Below are 19,436 nucleotides of genomic sequence, written 5' to 3' on the forward strand. Positions count from 1 at the left end.
TTCTGATGATGGTGAGTGGTCTTGATTTCTGTTAGTAGGATTCTTGTGTTTGCCTTTCGCCATCTGGTAATCTTTGAAGCTTGCTGTTATAGTTGTCTCTGGTTAGAGCTTGTTCCTCAGGTGACTCTGTTAGTCTCTATCAGCAGACCTGGGAGGCTGGCTCTCTCCTTAGTTTAGTTGTCAGAGTATTCTCTGCAGGCAAGCTCTCTTCTTGAAGGGAAGGTGCCCAGATATCTGGTGTTCGAACCTGCCTTCTGGCAGAAGTTGTGTTCCACACACCAGAGGTCTTAAGATCCTGTGGAGGGTCCTGTGAGGACCTTGGGGGTGTCCGGAAACTCTGAGCACAAGGAACCCCTGTGCTGGAGTGGACCGAAATGGACTTGTGCCCCTGATCAGGCCAGGTTATCTGCTTCCCTATTTAATGCAGTCTCAGGTCCCACAGGATTGGATTGGAGCAGACTCTGTGTTCCACTCACCAGAGGTCTTAGGATCCCGTGGGGAATCCTGTGTGGGTCCTTGCGGGTGTCCGGAGACTTTGCGGGCAAGGTACTCTGGTGCTGGAGTGGATTGGAAGGCCCATCATACCTCCTAATAATGCTCTGGACATAAAAGCACCTATGGCCAGTACCTGTATGGGTTTTCTGCAAAACTTATTTGGGCTGCTGTATTGATATGATATCTATTTCTCCACAATATAACTTAGGAGGTTTAAAGGCTTATAATGAAATGGAAATCTGGATCTTCCTGATCCTAGGGTCCAATATTATTTCTACTGGTAAGGTTGTGTCTGACACTACAAAGTGGGCTTCTTTAACTGAAGGTGGCCCAAGTGGTGGGTTTAACCATCCTGGTGGGCAATGTGCCAACATGAATCTTATGCTGGTTTTATTAATACCTACATAGTGTGTTGTAATGTTGAATCTTCCTCTGTCTACCAAGCAAGGATTATTGTGTGAGTGGTTTTATTTGTGGCAGTCTTGTAGTGACATGTGTAAGTATAAGATCTTTTCCCAGTCATCTGCTCCTGTGAGCATAGAGCTTGCTTTTGTATTCTGTGCTGTCCAATCTGACATTTGCAAGTCTTGATGTTGGGGGTGTGGCAATATATAACTAAAATAATATGGTAAGCCTTAATGATATATTGTTCTTGCATTGTTATATTTTATTCCCCAAGATTTCCACCATTGTATCATCCTTTCTGAGGCTGTGATGTAGTACTTAGGTGATAGGCTGCTGAGGTTATAATAGCAGCCAACTGCTGGTGTATTTGTTGCTGTTAAATTGAGTGTCTCACATCTAATGTTATTAAATTCTGTGTAGTTAAAACTAGGGATTGTTATGCCATGCATCCATAAAGTATCTGCATGGGAGGCTACCCCAAACTTTGTGGATATGTTCCTTTGCGGAAAATTAACTGTGTTGATGTCTCCTGTTGTATCCCATGGTATAGGGAAATCCATTAATGTGCCATTTACAGCTGTGCCACAAATGTACCTGACTGTTTTATATTCTTACTTCTTATTACATGTGGTCATATAGTTATGTTGATTTTAGTAGGTAATGTTTTGTAATAATAATGTAAAGTATGTCCCTACTGGATTCATGTTTATGTTTTCCTTCTTAAATCCAAATTTGTCAGGTAAGTTTCCTCCTATCATAGATATATTCCTCCTTATCATTTGTAGTTCCCAAAAATGGGTATAGGTTTCTTTATATATTTCCATACTTCTTTTATTGGTACTATTCCTGTAATGCTAGCTTCTTGATCCCAGAGTGTCATGAGTGAGGTATACTCATAACCTCTGATCTCCTTAAATAATATTAAGAATGCTTCTGTTGAGGAAATGCCTCCATGAGATCCAACTGTAAGGCATTTTCTCAATTAGTGATCAAGGGGGAAAGGCCCCTTGTGGGTGGGACCATCCCTGGGCTGGTAGTCTTGGGTTCTATAAGAGAGTAGGCTGAGCAAGCCAGGGGAGGCAAGCCAGTAAAGAACATCCCTCCATGGNCTCTGNATCAGCTCCTGCTCCCTGACCTGTCTGAGTTCCAGTCCTGACTTCCTTTGGTGATGAACAGCAGCATGGAATTGTAAGCCGAATAAACCCTTTCCTCCCCAACTTGCTTCTTGGTCATGATGTTTGTGCAGGAATAGAAACCCTGACTAAGACAAATTGATTTTCTTTGAGTGGGGTGTGTGTAACATGAACCTCGTGTAGATGGAGTTCTACTTCTCATTCTAATTCCCTGTGCTCAGTTACTACTTTATGCCTTTCTTCCTCTGGTCTTGTAGACCAAGTGTTCCTGCTGAAGCAGTTCCAGGCAAAGCCTGGCATTCTATTGATGTCATTTTCTACCCGCCATCCTGACATCCATGAATATCCCTGAGCTACCAAAAAGCATTCATGTGTTGCCTTTTACATTATTCATTAGGGTGTTGTGTTTGTTTTTGGTTTGTTTGTTTGTTTTATGTTATGTAGTCTGCCATGGTTGTGCTAGGATGCTGCTTAGTACTAGTGGTTGTCTATAATGCTCCATCCCCAAGGTCATGGCTTATACCCAATCCTCCCAGGTGGGCCATTGCTGTGTTTCTATTCTGATGGCCCCTCTTACATCAGGGTAATAGTTTAGCTTGCCGAACCAGGGTAGGCTTGGGAAGCCTGCTACACAGAGCCAGTTTGTCTGGTTCCATATCCTCTGGAATTCTGAGTATGGGTGGTCATATAATTCCCTGGGGCATATATTTCTCTATGGTTTAGGTAGAGGGGTATGGCATTCGTAAGAGGGTAAGGTACAGCAAATCCTGTACATGGGGTCCAGTTCATATTTGGACCTGGTTTACATGTGTTTGGTGGTATTGTAGGTGAGGAAGTCTTTTCCTTCTTCCTCTCCAGGCTCATATTCATCATACTCATAGTCATACACCAGTTCTTACCATGTTAATGTTGTAAGGCAGAACCACCTGTCCTCTGCTTCACCTCCTAATCCTGTGTGTATTAATGTACTTGTATATAATTTTGGAATGGTTGAATTTATAGCTAAGTCACAGTCAAATGTAGACTCTATTTCCATTCCTATAGTGGTTGTTTTGTAGACTCCTTTAACATTAAGTGTGTTAGTTTTAACCTTGGATGGTCTCCACCAATAATTATTAGAAAATGCTCTAACACTAGAGTCATTGGACCACACTTCGTTAAAGTGGCATTTTGTGGGATTTTGTTCATATCTATTTGTATTATAACTATCTTTTTGAGATAACATATAATTTTTGTTAGGATGGTATGGTGCTACCTGATGTCTGAGGTTATTTCAGCCCTGGTACTAGGAGTAATTCAAGCAGTAAGCATACTGGGTCTGGAAGCTGTCTATTCTTACTTTGTATGTTGCCTATATACTGTCATCTATCCACCATCTGAGTATTTTGTATAGTGTCTAGAACTTTAGGTCTATAGGTAGGCCATGGAAATTGTGGTTTTGGGGTAGTAGTAGGCATATTAATACTCCCAGTGCTGTTGCCAGTGACTCCATGTGTACCAATTCCAGGGTGTTTAACATTATTAAATGATAATATGACATAGAGCAGAGTAAGCATAGCCAAAGGGTGCCCCATGATTAATAACATGCATAGCACGATTCCTCCAACTGCTCAAAAAAGCAAATAACCAATAACCCACTAATAAGTGAGCATAGAGTTAGTAATAACAATGTTATTTCCAATTTCTTCCTACCACAGTATTTAGCCATCAAATGGTATAGTTGGCTATCAGGCTAGTAGAAGTATGATTGTGTATTTGGTCATAGAAGTATACATCGAGGTCCACCACTGGAACAATTCCCAGAAAGACAATAATAATAAGGATCACTGTATATATCAGTGCTCTCGCACATGCACATGCACACATTGCCTGTTAGTGTGATACCAAGCCCTCCAGTTTGGTTAGTTGCAGTCCTCCCTTGCTGTCTGTGGTCCACACATTATTTCCATTGGCCAGATGCTATAACTTCTGTTTGGGTTCATTTATCTTTGTGCCTGTGAAGAATGCAAGCATAGAATTTGATTTATTTCTAGTTTTTTCATCTGGATAATCTATGTTTGTCTGTATGCTGAGAACTTTCTTAATTGGAGATTGTCTAGTGATTCTAGGTCTGCTATTTAGTTCAAAGACAGCTTTCACTAGAGCTTCTGAGAGTGGACTTATCTTTATGTGCCATAAATTTTACTTTTAAGTAATCCATTGAATCTTTCAATACTGCCTGCTGCTGTTGGCTTATAGGCCAGGTGGAATTCCCACATTATGTTATGATTATGATTTTGTGCTAGACTCTGTATGATTTTACCAGTAAAGTAGGTTTCTTGAACACTTTGTATTAGTCTGGGTATACCATAAGCTGAAATCCATGACGACAATGTAAATATTGTTAGTTTTTGGCCTGTTTTGGGCCCTGATCTGGACATTCCTAATCCTGTGCAGAAACCTACTATTGTGCATGTGTACTGTCTCTTTTTTGGGGGAGGGGTTGGTTTTTGGTTTTAGGTTTTTTCGAGACAGGGTTTCTCTGTATAGCCCTGGCTGTCCTGGAACTCACTTTGTAGACCAGGATGGCCTTGAACTCAGAAATCTGCCTGCCTCTGCCTCCCGAGTGCTGGGATTAAAGGTGTGTGCCACCATGCCCGGCATGTGTACTGTTTCTTAAACTCATTTAATGGTCCTATGCAATGTATTTGAAGTATGTGATTAAAATGTAGTCTGTGAGTACCTATTCCATGGTAATTATGCTTAAATCTGGTTTTGCAGGGCATCCTTTACATTTCTGTATGGCATTCTTTGGTATTCTTTTATAATTCAAAAATTTTGGAAATAATTTGTGTACTGTAGGTAGTCCTATGATACTTTCTGGGGCACTGCACAAAGCGAAATCTAATTCATAATTTTTATCATATAATTGTAATGTTAGTTTAGTTATGGGGCTCTGACTCTGCTTCCAACTCCCTCTACTTCTTAATCTTGCCTGTATTCAGGATCTGTTCTACGTCTAGGATATATACATTCATTTCACTACCCTTGTCCATCAGCCATTTGGCCACTTTAGTGGTGCTGTCTGGTAGTATAATGGGTGATGCTACTTTGGGTTTTAGAATTGTGTCCCTGAGGTTGAAAGGGGCATCCTCATCCTCTTGGTTTTGTCCTGGGTGGTCCTGTTCATAGGTCTTGCCTCTATGCTCACTCTTTGGTTGTTGAATCCTGGCTGAGGGAGGCCTCGGCCATTGGGTCCCCCCTGCACTCAAAAAGATCTGGGAACTTGTTCAAACCAGTGTCTGGTGGAAGTCCATGATTGGCTTTATCCTGATCTAATTGGGAGGTAGGTATTGTGTGTTCCAAACAGTCTTATATTTTTGAACCATCTTTTTACTCCATTATATTTGCTACTTTTAATGGGTATGGATATTACCGTCTCTGAGTTTAACTCTCTGTATGATTAAAGAAGTCTATGACATCTGCCATAGTTTGACATCTTTGCAATGGTCCATCTAAGGTCACCCTGAGATGTTGCCAAGCTCCTTTTAACAGGATCTTCCTGAACTTGGCCAACATTGGTGCTGCTTGTGGACTAGGCACCTGATTGTAGAGAAGTAAAGTACTCCTAATTTTCTTGCTAACTGGGTTGCTTCCATTTTGCTGAGGCCTTAAACTGAGTTAAACCTAAGGAGGGGAACTCGAAGCTGCAGTTATCCAGTCAAGCAGTGGGTGTGCAACTCCCCAGGAGCTGTCTAACATTTGCTCTAGAGCATAAAACATAGTGGGATTTACCACCACGTTTCTAATTTTGCACATATCTTGATCTGATAACATTATTGTATCTGTTCCCTTCTCCCACAGTTTCAGTGTGTTGGATATATCCTTCATGCCATTCTGGGCATAGTTTTTTCTAAGTTCATTAAGTTCCTGTGGGGAATATGCTCTGGTTTCCATTATCACCTCTGTGGGGCTGGTATGTCCAGAACGCCTTACTGACGTTAGAAGTCAGGAGACTGTCACTGTTAATGATAGGACTGGTCCTGTTTCTAGGGCATTTTGAAAGGGTTGGAGTCATTCCATCATTTTGTGGTATTCATGGCTAGCCGTTTGCCCACAAGTTTATCTTTATCTAGATCAACTATAGTTTTCATGAGAATACTAGGTATTTCTTTTTTTGATGCTCTCTCTATGATAGGTTCCACCTGCTGTGGTGCTGTTTATGGGATGTCAGTTTTAACTTCTTGCACTGAGTCTTCCTCCTAATTTTCTGATTAGTATCCTGCCAAGCTCTTTTCACAAAGTCAGAGGTCTCCTCGTCCTCCAATTTTATCTTTTTCATACCCTTGATGAGTTTGGTTTTTTTTTTGTTTTTTTGTTTTTTTTTTTTTAGTCTGCTCAAGGTGTCAGCTGATAGGCTACATGGTACAGTGCCTTTATTGTTTCTTTTTAAAGTAGCAGGTGATATTACATTTTGGTGGGTTTTTCAATTATTCATTAAATAATTTATGCACCCGTCTCACTAGTCTTTTTGTTAGCCATTCTCTCATTAGGCTCAAAGACCTCTACCCTCACCCTTGGCTCTCTGGAGTTTTAGAGTGTGAATTTTGGCCCCCCTAGCTCCTTTACTGTGCTCTACCTGCTCTTCCTCATTCCCTTTTCAGGTCATACTGGGCTTCAAGGGGTCACAAGGAAGATCAGTGCCTGCTGAGTAAGTTTAGGGATCCCCTCTTGGCCTTTCAATTTACTCTGTGCTTCTATCCACTCTTTTTAATTCACCTTTCAGATCAGAAGTTGTTTCATGGCATCAATTTCTACTACAAGGCCAGAGGTTCTTAGACTAGGAGCATATGTGAATATTTATTGCCTGGTAAATAACCATATTTAAAGTACAGCTGCTATATGGTGTTAAGCAGCTGCTAAACTGCTGCTCTGAATTCTTCTGCCCAGTAAATAGTCTGCAATTTAAGCCACTAAACTCCAGCTGGAGTCTGTCTGTCAGCTATGCTTACTGTAGGGATTTGGCCTTAAAGCGTGGTGGAAACAAATTCCTCAAAAACCTGTGGAAAAAGTTCCAGTACTTTTATTTATTCATAAACAGCAAAAAGCAAATAAATGGTAAAACAGGCCCACATTCGCTTGTTCACACAAACGCTCCTCACTAAACTTTCCACTCTGGCAGGCGTAGCCTTAGCTCCCAGTGGCACTCAGGTAAGATGCGACTAGATGTTCCTTTCTTTGGATCCTTTGATGCTGAGCTGCAAAGTGCAGGCTTTGCTGTCTGAGCAGTGAATGTGTGCATCCTTATGGGGGTCCATGCAGATTCATTTCTTGATTTGAAGTTTCTCCCTGGGCCCTCAGGAGGTGAGCAATTTTGCCCTGCCAGACTAGAGTTTTTAAGCCAAATTCAACCAATTACAACTAGGGCGTTCCACACATTATTTCATGTACTTCGTTATCACTTCCATGCACACACACACTCTTTATGGCCTGGTTTTCATAGTTAACTAGGGCGGTGTTTGCGGTTCATGTCGTTTACCCAGTATGGGCTCGGGGTGGTGGGCAAGAGTTCTTTATCACTTGTGCCCATTAATTTTACCACCCAGTATCTGCAGCTGCAGGAAGCATATCAGTGGCGGCCCCTGTACTGGCAATTTCCACAGCTTCAGGAAAAGTGCTCTCTGAGACTGTGTGTTCTTTACATGGTAGGAGTGTAAACTTGTACAATCAATTTGGAAATTAATTTGTTGTCTCAGAAAACTGGAAATAGTTATACCTAAAGACATAGCAATACCACACCTGGGCATATACTGAAAAGATTCTCCAATATCTCACAAAGACACTTGCTTTACTAAGTTCATAGCAACTTTATTTATAATAGCTAGAAATTTTAAACAACCTAGTTATTTAATAATGAAAGAAAATTTGTTATATCTACACAATGGAATCCAACTAATGAACTTTGTAGGAAAATACATGGAACTTAAGAATGCTATCTTGAGTGAGATAACCCAGATCCAAAAAGACATGCATGTAAGTGAGTACACATATGTACTCACTTATGTGGATATTAGCTAAAAATACAGGAACCATATTACATTCCATGGACCCAAAGAAGCTAAACAAGAAGGAGGGCCCAAGAGAGGAAACTTGAATCTTACTTAGAGTAGTCATAAGAGGCAGATGGAGGGAGGGAAAATGGGGAATCTAAAGGGGAATGGGGGATTCAAGATCAAGTGTGAGGAATGACAGGAGAAATGGCTAGATAGCCATGAAAAAGAATGGAAATCTGCCACTGTTGGGGGTGAGGGGATGGGAGACATCTCCAGCATGAAACATGGCCTGGGACAAAGGAGGCACCCAAGAATCAATGGGAGTGACCTTACCTGTGACTTACTACACTGGGGATATAGAACCTGAAGAGTCCACTTTCTGTAGCCAGACAGAAACCCCAGTGGAGCAATAAAGACACCAACTCACCCACAAAATCTTCAACACAAAATTTATCCTTTCTATGGAAATGCAGGCACAGGGGAGGGAGTAGAGACTGAGAGAATGGCCATCCAATAACTGGCCCAACTTGAGACCCTTCCCATAGGAAAGCACCAGTATCTAATACTGCTAGTGATACTCTGCTATGTTTAAAAACAGGAGCTTGTTGTCCTCTGAGAGGCTGCACCCAGCAGTTGACTCAGACAGACACAGACACCCATGTCTCAACAGTCGATGGAGCTTGAGGACTATTATGAAAATATAGGAAGAAGGATTATGGCCCCAAAGGAGATAGGAATGCCACAGGAAGACCAACAGAGTCAACTAACATGGACTTTTGGGGCTCTGAGAGTCTGAACAACCAACCAAAGACCAACTAACATACATGGACTGGATATAGGCCCCCCTGCTCATATATGAATATAAGACATTTTTTAAGTAAGATTCAATACAACTTGGGTGCATGACATAGACATATCTAGAAAAAACCAAATTGGAAGCTTTTTCCTTGATGTCTGGCTTTTATAGTGACAGAAGAAACCAGGTAGACTATTGGGAGGGAAAAGATATCAATTGTCTTACTCAGATGTGATCCCAAAGAAACACAATACTAACCTCCCAGGCAAGATCTAAACAGTTTTGAAATAGCAGCAATAGAATTATGAGGGTAACTACCCTCTCTCTGGATAAATGGTTAGGCCTCTATGTACATTTGCTTCTATTGCTTGTCCTTATAATATAGTAAAAAATAAATTGGGTGCCTTCATTAGACCTGCTGATCCAGAAGCATAAAGTTTAGATTTCCTCTCTGCACCTATTCCTCTTGCCTACTGAGTCCTCTGGGACATACACGGCTACCTGGAGCAGCCTGATATCCCCTAGACATCCATTGTCCAGCCATCTCTCTGTCTACCTTCATCAGATCTGCTGATCGAGAACCATGCAGTTTAGATTCCCTCCCTACACTCATTTCCCTTGTCATCCCACGAAGTCTTCTGGGGCATTTCCAGCTGCCAAGACTGACTTACTGTCCCCTGGGGCTCCATTGTACTGCCACCTCACTGTCTCCACTGACCTCCCCAACCAAAACCTCCCCATTTTGTCCCCAGGGGCACACCCAACTGCTGATAGACTTGCATTGCCCAAGGGTCCACACTAGAGGCCTGTCACATCAGGATGTTAAGACCCCTCCCAATACCTGCTACAACCAGATGGATAAAGGTCAGATGGATATGAGCAAAATCAACAAAGGCCAGGGCAATATGACATCTTCAGAGCACAGCTATACTACTACATAAAGCACTAGATATCCGAACACATACAAAGCATAAGAAAATGACCTTAAACCCAGTCTTACAAAGATGATGAGGCCTTTAAAGTGGAAATTAATAAATCCCTTAAAGATATACAGAAAGATACAATTGAATAAGTTGAGGGTTTTAAAGAAGAAACAAATAAATACCTTCAAAAATACACAAATTGAGTACTACTCAGCTATTAAAAACAATGAATTTATGAAATTCTTAGACAAATGGATGTATCTGAAGAATATCATCCTTAGTGAGGTAACCCAGTCACAAAAGAACTCACTTGATATGCACTCACTGATAAGTGGATATTAGCCCAGAAACTTAGAATACCCAAGATACAATTGGCAAAACACAAGAAAATCAAGAAGAAGGAAGACCAATGTGTGGATACTTCATTCCTCCTTAGAATAGGAAACAAAGTACCCATGGAAGGAGTTACAAAATTTGGAGCTGAGATGAAAAGATGGACCATCCAGAGACTGCCCCACCCAGGGATCCATCCCACAATCAGCCACCAAACGCAGACACTATTGCATATGCCAGCAAGATTTTGCTGAAAGGACCCTGATATAGCTCTCTTTTGTGAGGCTATGCCAGTGCTTGGCAAATACAGAAGTGGATGCTCATTAACATCTATTGAATGGAACACAGGTCCCCCAATGGAGGAGCTAGAGAAAGTACCCAAGAAGCTAAAGGGGTCAGCAACCCTATAGGTGGAACAACAAATATGAACTAACCAGTACCCCCATAGCTCGTGTCTCTAGCGACATATGTAGCAGAAGATAGCCTATTCACCCATCATTGGGAAGAGAGGCTCCTTGGTCTTGCAAATTTTATATGCCCCAGTACAGGGGAATGCCAGGGCCAAGAAGTGGGAGTGGGTGGGTAGGGGAGCAGGGTAGGGTATAGGGTATTTTCAGGATAGCATTTGAAATGTAAATGAAGAAAATATCTAATAAAAAAGTGGAAAAATAAATACAGGAGAATAAAACTAAACAGGTGAAGAAAATAAGTAAAACAGTTCAAGATATGAAAATGGAAGTAGAAGCAATAAAGAAAACAAAAACTGATGAAATTCTGAAGATGAAAAACCTAGGGAAGAGAACAGAAACAAGATGAATACAGGAAATAGAAGAGAAAAATCTCAGGAGATACAATAGTAGAAATTGATACATCCGTCAAAGAAAATGTTAAATCTAAAAAAAAAAAAAAAAAAAAAAATGACACAAACATCCTGGAAATCTCAGACTCCATGAAAAGACCTAATCTAAGGATAATAGAAATAGAAGGTGAAAAGTCCCAGCTCCAAGCACTAGAAAAAATTGCTCAACAAATTCATAGAACATTTTCCTAACCTAAAGAAAGATGCCTTAGGAGCATATCAGACATTTACAGAACACCAATTAGATTGGACCAGAAAAGAAAATCCCCCCCTGCCAGATAAGAACTGAAACACTAAATCTACAGAAAAAAAGAAAGAATATTAGCTGGGCAGTGTTGGCGCACACCTTTAAACCCAGCAATTGTGAGTCAGAGGCAGGCAGATTTCTGAGTTTAAGGCCAGCCTAATCTACAGAGTAAGTTCCAGGACAGACAGGGCTACACAAAGAAGCCCTGTCTCAAAAAACCAAAAACATAAAAAATAAAAATAAAAGAGAGAGAGAGAAAATATTAAATTATAAAAAAAATCAGGTAACATACAAATGCAGGTGTATCAGAATTATACCCATCTTCTCAACAAAGATTCTAAAAGCTAGATGGGCCTAGACAGCTGTTTTGCAGCTTTCAAAAACCCACAGATCCCAATGTAAACTACTACACCCAACAAAACTCTCAATCACCATCGATGAAGAAAACAAGATATTTTAAGCAAAACCAAATTTAAACAATATCTATCCACATATCTAGCACTACAAAAAAAAATGCTAGAAGGAAAACTGGAACCCAAGGAGGATAGTATACTCAAGAAAACACAGGAAATATATTATTCCATACTAGCAAAAACAAAATGATAGGAACACACACACATACACACACACGCAAACAAACAAACACACACACACACAAATACAACCAATACCAAAATAACAGGAATTAACAATCAGTGATCATTACTATCTCCCAATATCAATAAAATCAATTTCCCAATTTCAAGGGAAGAGGGGGAGACCAATCCACTCACAAAACCTCCAACCCAAACTTTGTCTTACTTACAAGATATTCACTGATAAAGATGGATCAATCAAAGGGAATAGCCAAACAATGACTGCCCCAACTTGAGACTCACCCATCACATGTGAGAAAACCAACCACTGACACTCACTATTGATGATACTGTGCTATACTTGGAGTCAGAAACCTAGCATAACTGTCTCCTGAGACGGTTCATCCAGCAGCAGCTGAAGGCAGATGCAAAGACCCTCAGCCAAATATAAGGCAAAGCACAAGGAGTCTTGTGGAAGAGTGGGGGGATAAAAGGGAGCAAATCAGTGGGGCTAAAGACACCACAAAAGACCCACAAAGTCAACTAACATGGGACCATGGGGGCGAACAGAACCTGGGCCACCAATCAGGGAGGATACAGGAGCTGGACCTAGACCCCTGATACATTTGCAGGAATGTTCAGCTTGGCCTTTATGTGTGTCCCCTAACAAGTGGAATGGGTTTTCTCAGTCTCTGTTCCCTTCCATGTGATCCCCAACCCACTACCTGGACTGCCTGGTTGGGCCTCAGTGGGAGAGTACATGCCTAGTCCTGCTGGGACCAGATGCCCCTGGGTGTGGTGATACCCAAGGGGGGTTCACTTTTCTGAGGAGAAGAAGAAAGGGCAATGAAGGAAGAGATTTGTAAAGGCAGGACTGGAATAAGAGGAAGGAGGGGATCGTGATCGGGTTTTGGGACAGTGGTCCATACTACCAAACAGAAAACTTAGTAAGATTGAGCAGATTCAGAAACCCCAGTATGTGGGGCACTGGGCTATGCACAGACAACCTAGTTTCCAGTTGAGGCTAGATTTTGAACCCCAGGACACAGCGATGATAGTTCACCTACAAGGGATGGAAGACATTCTCTCGTGTCTCCTGGAACCCTGGCTCCTGTCGAAGTTACTGCCTCCTCAGCCCCCACAAGAGAAGTATGGTTAGTAGTCATGTAGGCAATGTCCCAAGCTTCCAACCTTCTGGCTAAACTCCTCCCCAGTTACCTAGCAACAGTAAAAATAACAGCATACCATAAAGAGGGGCTGCTTGGACCCATCTAGCTCTCTTACTCCTCTTACTTCCCTCTCTCCTCTCTGCTCTCCTCTCTCCTCTCACTCTCTTCCTCTCTCTCCCTCTTCCTCTCTAGCCTTTCTTCTCTCTCTCTCTCTCTTCCTCCTTCTCTCCTCTGGGACATGGCCGGTCTCTCTCTCTCTTTCCACCTTTTCTCTTTCTCCCTGCCTTTCTACAATAAAGCACTAAAACGATAGACTGTCTCTGTTCATCAAGGACTGCTGCGATTACTCTCGCCTGCCTGGGAAACTCTCTCCCTATGCCTTCATTCCTATAACCCTGGGGCTACAGGGTATTTCCCTGCCTTCCCATTGTCCACCCCCCATCGACTGGGGTCAGTGGCTTAGATGCCCACCCGGGGCCAAGTGGAAAGCGTCTAGCAGCCCTCCTGCATCTGCCTGCCCAGAGCATAGGAGGAACTCTGGCTGGAAGTGGGCTATCCTCCCTCCCCCTCTATTCCCCTGCCCCCTTTAGTTCCCACACCAGTAATTCTCATTGCTGAGAATGGCCTTGTCAGCACATTGAATCCTGTAGCCTGCCACTGACTGCAAAACAACACCAGCTGCAGAAGAAACCCACCTTGATCAGACTCCCCCTCACCCTCAGAAAGCACAACTCTTTGGCTACTCTTTGGCCAGAGCCCTAGAGATCTCTGTAGATATCCATCAGTTTGAAGACTGGCAACTGGTGCCCAACATAGGACAAGAATAGCTGACACACTACAACCAATACCTATGAAAATCAATAAGACCTCTGATTCCATGAGAGAGTGAGTCCCCTCCCCCCAACTCTAGACACAAACAACCTGTCCTTTTCCTGCTGTGCTTTTGGTTAGCCCCATCCCATACATTTGAACAAGCTAAAGGGACACTTGATGGCTTCTGGCCAGAGCTGTTCTCTGTTGTGGACTAAAGGTCCCTTTTGGCCCTTGTCTAAAACCTGACATAGTCCTTTTCCCCCAACCATCTACCAATCAACAACTTTGCAATTTCTGTAACTCTGTTGCAAAAACAAACCCACCTCACATGCTACTCAGGACTCTGATATAGATCCAGAATCCCAAAACACCTGAGCATTCTCCATTAATATTAACCCCAATTGAACTAAACCACCCAATTGGTACCCACAAGGTTAATTCCTCTCCACCTTTACCACCATGGGCATTCCTCAACAGATAAAAGCTGATAATGGCCCTGAACTAGCTATCTATTAAAATTCTTCTGCACACAATGGGAAATTGCAACAGGAAAAAGAACACATCAAAACCTAAAGTCCACAAAAGATAACCACCTATCCTCTAATTTACAATTAATGATGCTCTGACTACTCTAAACATATTTTAACATCTACAAAAATTTGAAACACCCTTCTACCTCCCTCCATTGGCACACACCAAAATTACTAACCTCCCATCCTAATATGATGGTGTGATCCTTTGGATGGAATTTAGAAGGAATCAGACCCTCTCTTAACAACCAGGAGTGATTTTGCTTGTGTTTTCCCGTAGGACAAGCCTAAGCCTATCTGAGTTCCCACCAGAAATGTCCAACACTACTTCACTAATCAAGAAGATGGTCTGCCTCTCATTGTCAGATCAAGGCCAGAGGAGGAGTAGAAGGCAGAGGAAACACAATTCCCAAAGGAACAACAAGATCTCCTAGCAGGGCATCTATGACCCAGTGACTTCTGTTCAGGCCATGTGCCTTTCACAAGTGTCCTCTCCTCTATTCTCATGGCTGTTTTTGCCATTCTTAATGCTAATTCTGTCCATGTCCAGCTTCTCTTTAGCCTTCCTAACACTTAGTGATTTTCACTAGAGAGACCTACAATGGACACCACACAATCATAGGAACCCAGCATTGCCCACTTGAAGTATGTCAGACCAGGACTGAGATCCCTCTACAACCTGAATTCCATCTCCACTACCCCTAGCCCTTTCCTCTGCTTTCCTTACTGAGACACAGTTGAATGTCTCCAGGAGGTCTCCACATTTGGAGGTTACAAATATTGGAGCTGCAGAATTGAATCCACCAGCCATGGTAGCACCATGCTCACCAAATTTAAAACTCATTTTCAGCTTTCAATGAGATGAATGTGGAAGAACAGGAGTTATGGGTAAAGTCTACCCTAATGGCTATGCTAAATACCAGATAGCCAACCTACATGTCTACCTTGAGCTTGGCCCCACCTCCAAATCAGTCTTTACCCATGTTAATATTCTTCAACAGGAAAATCAAGCTCAGAAGGAACTCCAAGCTACCCTCCCCTGGTACATTCAATATGCAGCTGACCTCTTTCCTTTAACCATTCACACCACCTCCTCCCAAAGTTTGTTCTGTGCTTCTTTCTCCCAGTCCCAAATAGCAGCTATACCTATTAACATTTCCCTTCATGAAATCTGCTACGGACCGGGCCTAGTCGCCCCCTCCCCCTCAATCTGTGGGAATCAGGGTCTCGGGCAGATGGGCATAGAGTTGGCGGGAATGGGGTGACAAACAGACTCGACACAAGGGAGTGTGGATCTAAATGTAATTTGTCAAATGGAACATCAAACTTTATATAAAGAAGAAAATAGGGAAGTTAGGTGACACACCAGCAAGGTACAATGAGGTTACTGGATTCTTACACAAAACAGAGGAATGCAAACTCAAAGGACTGGCAGGAACCAGCTGGGATAAAATTCACTGGGACCAAAAGCAGCCCCACCTAAGGTCAGCTTAGTTTTAGAAGCCAGGGTCAAGGGTTTCACACCCTTACCATAGTTCCTATTCTAGTCTATTGTATAGTCTACCTTCCCCCTAGGCCATTGTAAATTCCTGTGTATGGTTGTAACTCAGTTATCTATAGTTCTAAGTATCTACTCTGGTTAGACCATAACCTTCCTTCTTCCTAGATAATGGTAAATTCCTGTAGGGCAGTGACTTAGCTATCCATGTCCAGGGTGGGCTCAAGGACTGACTGCCTAGGACTGATGAAGAATCTAACTTAGCTATATGTCAAATAGAGGCACTTATAATAAAGCAATATTAAGGGAAAACACACAGATCTGTTTACCAACTAAAGCAAGGACATTGGAGCATTAATTATACAGGATGTCACGGTGCCAGGAGACTAAGTTTCCATGAACTTTTCGCCTCGGGACAGCACCCAGGTTTTTGGGGCCTGTCTCACTTGTCACTACTGGAGTGGATATAGCAGAAATCTATGTACTTTTACCCATAAGGAAAGCACTTCTCTTTGACCTACCTCAACACTTTTGGCTTTGTAGTGAAAGAACCTAGTGGGGAAATCCCCACTCAACTTCCAATTCGGCATGCACCCAAGAATCTCAGAACAGAACACCTTGATGTAAAAACATGAGGTAGTTTAATGGCGGATATGGATATCCGGGTTGAAACATATCTCACACAGGAGACAGTGGATTCGACCACAAGGCTTGGAAGCTATGGGTTTTTATAGAAAAGGGGCTGGGACTGGGGGAGGAATTGGCACGGTTTCACATGATTGGTTCATTTAAACATCAGAAAGCTGTACATGCAGATAACATTTAACTTAGGTTAGAAGGGCGGGAGATAGGGAGGAACCGGGCCAGTCCAGACATGACATTCTCTTTCTTTATGGCCAAGCAGCCTCAGGAATGCCTTAATGACGGCCCTGCCTGGGCATGTCCTGGCCTGCTCTCCTATGTTCTCAGCCCCAGGTTTCAAAGCTCACAAACAACTCTTTGGGCTATTTGACATAAATTACATGAATCACAGGTCTCAAGTTTTATTTTCTTTCAGTAGGATCATCCTCAAAACCCCATCTTACATGATGATGTATCCATGACATAACCACCATGAAATCAATATGTCTTAATCCCCCTGCTCTCCTCTGGTGGAAAGGTACTACAACAGGTTCCTATATTAGCCCCCTTCTCAAGGCTCCTACACCCCTGTGAGAATTGTTCCTCAGGTTTATCTCTATGAACCTGAAAAACTTGCCATGCAGATGTGAGGAAAACAGAAAAAAAAAAAAAAGAGAGAGAGAGAGAGAGAGAGATTTTCATCCCTCTGCTCATTGGACTGAGCCTCACTGTCTCACTGGGTGGGAAAGAAACCACTGAAGCACCCTTTGTCCAAACATAGGAGACAGTTCATTCAATGACACCTCTCCTTTATACAAAACAAAAAGGAGGAGTTGTGGGACAGTGGACCATACCACCAGACAGTACACTTGGTAAAGTTGAGCAGATTCAGAAACACTGGTAATGTGGGAGTCTTCTACCACTAACTATAAAAAAAGAGTCCAAGGTCAAGTAATATGTGTGAGGCTTGGAACCCTTAAAAAGAGACCTAGGGATAACACTGGGTAACTATAAAATTGAAGTTTAACTAGAAAAGGGTATTTAAAATTTGTATATGGCAGGGTTGGATATCTGCTGAGGTAAGGAAAGAGTACAGCTGCCACAAAGGAGAGGCTAACTGTGCTGCAGGCACCAGAGAGGAAGAGGTGGTGCTAGCCAAAGCCTCTGAGCTTCCATCACAAGCTACAAGTGTTGTACATAAAGTTTCAGTATTTGGTATTTGCCCTGTTGAGTTTCCAAATTTTAATCAGAAGTGCCCTCTACATTCTAATTAGGTAAAATGACAAGATTTAGAGATCCAGTCTAACACATTTTGTTCAGTCCACTCATAATCTGTGCCTCCCTTGGTGGCTCTAATCAGCATTATTTTTATTATGCTATCCCTGTTCCCATAACATGACAACCCTGAGTACCCATTTCTTATTTGTTGGACCCAAATCCAATTGCTTTCCTCCCTTTCCGCATTCTAGAATATCTGCGTCTACTGAATGTTTTATTTTAAAATATTTTATATCTTAAACATAATTGCAAACTAGGAGGTTTTCAAGATGACATTTTATACAAATTTAGTTTTTATTGATTATCACCTACATACACTCCTGCTATTTTCTTGTCTTCCTTCAATGCTTTCCCCACTGAATCCCTTGTACACAATATTCTCCCTTCCACTTTGTTCTGTTAGATTCTTCAACCTCATTGCACAAAGCCTCCTGTATCCCCAGAATATACCTCCACTTTGTTTTTCTGGTTTCTTAGCCTTTACATACATAGTTTTTTTCTTTTTTCTTTTTTTCCCCCATCAGAAAACACATCTAAAAGAGGCTTTGCACTCTCTTTAGACTGGCTATTATTTACAGCCACAGGAATGAAACATCTGTGTTTCAGGGTACATAGGCTCCTCCTCAATAGGCACATCCCTCTGATTTTCTAATGTGAGGAGATGAATTTTATCCTGAGCAGCAAAATTGTTCTTGATTGTCAACCTTGCCAGTGTACATTTTTTTCAGCTTTGGCTACCACTATCTTCATCATTACTGTTTCCATCGTCCATATCATTGAACAATTGCATGCATTCCAAATACAAACACAAACTGAGCATTAAGCATTCCAAGTACATTAAAGAAAGTCATATAATTAACTTCTGTGATTTTATTCATTAGTAATGCATAGAAGTTGAACAGTCTCAGATAACAGAAGCTAAACAGCTTCCCTAATATCCTTTTGATTGTTTGTGTGTTTGTTTGAACCTGAGTTCATATCACAGTCTGGTGTGGGGGATTCTATGATGAGAATGGCCAGTGAAGTATTAACCCATAAAAGGCAAGAAGGAGTCAGCATGACTGTAGCTGCTGTTGGTTCAGCAGTTTAATGGAGGCATATTTAAGAAAAGCATGGCTGGGGAAGACTCCTAGCTGATCTGCTCCCATGAAGACATCATATCCTGACCCGTCCTAGAGGATCTGCTGCATTGGGAAAAATTGGTAAGACACCACCCTCCCCCAAGTCCCAGAGCTGCCTCTGGGAGCCAGGTAGACTTGGGACACATCACCCACAAAAAACCCTCCCCTCACAAATACCACTCCCCTTCCACCCTTTTTGCCTGGTACTTTGTGTTGGGGCAGACTGCTAGCTGGTCTGATCCTGTGAAGACCCCATAATCTGATCTATCATAGAGGATCTGCTGAACTCAGAGCAGTTGACACCACAGCTTGAAGGCATGTAGAGTAACTGATCAGACAGACTGAGAGCCTCCCTGGATGCGCAGACCCTCTGGGCCCCTTTGTCTGCGTGGAACGGGTCTCTAGTCGCAGGTGGGCAAAGAGTTGGATGAATGACAAACGGATGCACACAGGAGAGGTCGTGTGGAATCTGAATGTATTTTTCAAATCGAGCATCAGACTTTTTATGCAGAAGACAATAAGGAAGTTGGGTGACATATTCGCAAGGTACAAATGAGGTAACCGGAATCTTACATAAAACAGAGGAATGCAAACACAAAAGGTCTAAC

This window comes from Mus caroli, chromosome 3 (assembly GCF_900094665.2).
Source record: "Mus caroli chromosome 3, CAROLI_EIJ_v1.1, whole genome shotgun sequence".
NCBI lineage: Eukaryota > Metazoa > Chordata > Mammalia > Rodentia > Muridae > Mus > Mus caroli.